Here is a 1008-nt window from a genome sequence, read left to right on the forward strand (position 1 = left end):
GGGGGTTAATTTAGGTGTTTCATATATTGTGTTAGCTAGCTAATTAATAGAGAGAAGTGTCCTCTCTTATCTCCGTGCTTGGTCGACGCTACGTACTATATACGTATGGAGAAGACTAGACACGCTAGCTAGTAAGCAATGAAGGAAACAGAAGATCATCATGAACATATGCATACAGAGAGAAGTGATATCGACCACCTCTCCTTCTCCGAGAGATTGGTCGAACAACAAGTTCTCGTATATCTATCTGACACTACCGGCTACATATATACAATAATTATCTCTTACAATATAATCTCGTAATTAAATTGTAAGAACACAGGGTCCACATAGTATTCTCCATTTTCAGCGATCACGTGGTCAAGGAAGAATGTCGCCAATTCCTCTTGAATTGCTCGCATATGATCTTCTGCTAGGAGTTCATCCCGCATCCGAAACATCTAATTTGAAGAAGGGGGTCAATACATATATATATGAATAAATGAAACTCGACACAATTGATGGTAATAAAATAAAATTGTGAATATTATTGCTTACGCACTTCATATTGTTCGTCAGAGTAGCCCCGCTCACAGGTCGTGTGGCGGATAGACTCGCAAACGTAGTATCCACAGAAATCATTGCCTTGTTCCTGCCACAACCACTTTACAAGAAATAGAGGTCAATCTAACTAATAAGCAAGCATGCTAAATGGTATTGATGAAACTAGCGCTTGAATCACTAGGAGATGTGCGGAACATGCTACTATAGTACTTACTTTCGGGTGTCTAAATTGCAGTTTCTTCGGCAGTCCCGGAGCTTTTGTGGTGAATTTTCTCCAAACCCTGCCAGACAAAGAAAACAATTACTTGATATCAGGAAATGAACAAAGTTGCTGATATGGTGGATAATGATCGATTTAACTTACTTCTCGAGCATTTGAGTCATGTCCGCATAGTCCTGGGGATCTTTTCGTCTCGAGTCTAAGACGGTTATTACTCCCTGCTCAAGCTTAATCTCTAGGAGAAT

Source organism: Triticum aestivum, chromosome 7D (genome assembly GCF_018294505.1).
Source record: "Triticum aestivum cultivar Chinese Spring chromosome 7D, IWGSC CS RefSeq v2.1, whole genome shotgun sequence".
NCBI lineage: Eukaryota > Viridiplantae > Streptophyta > Magnoliopsida > Poales > Poaceae > Triticum > Triticum aestivum.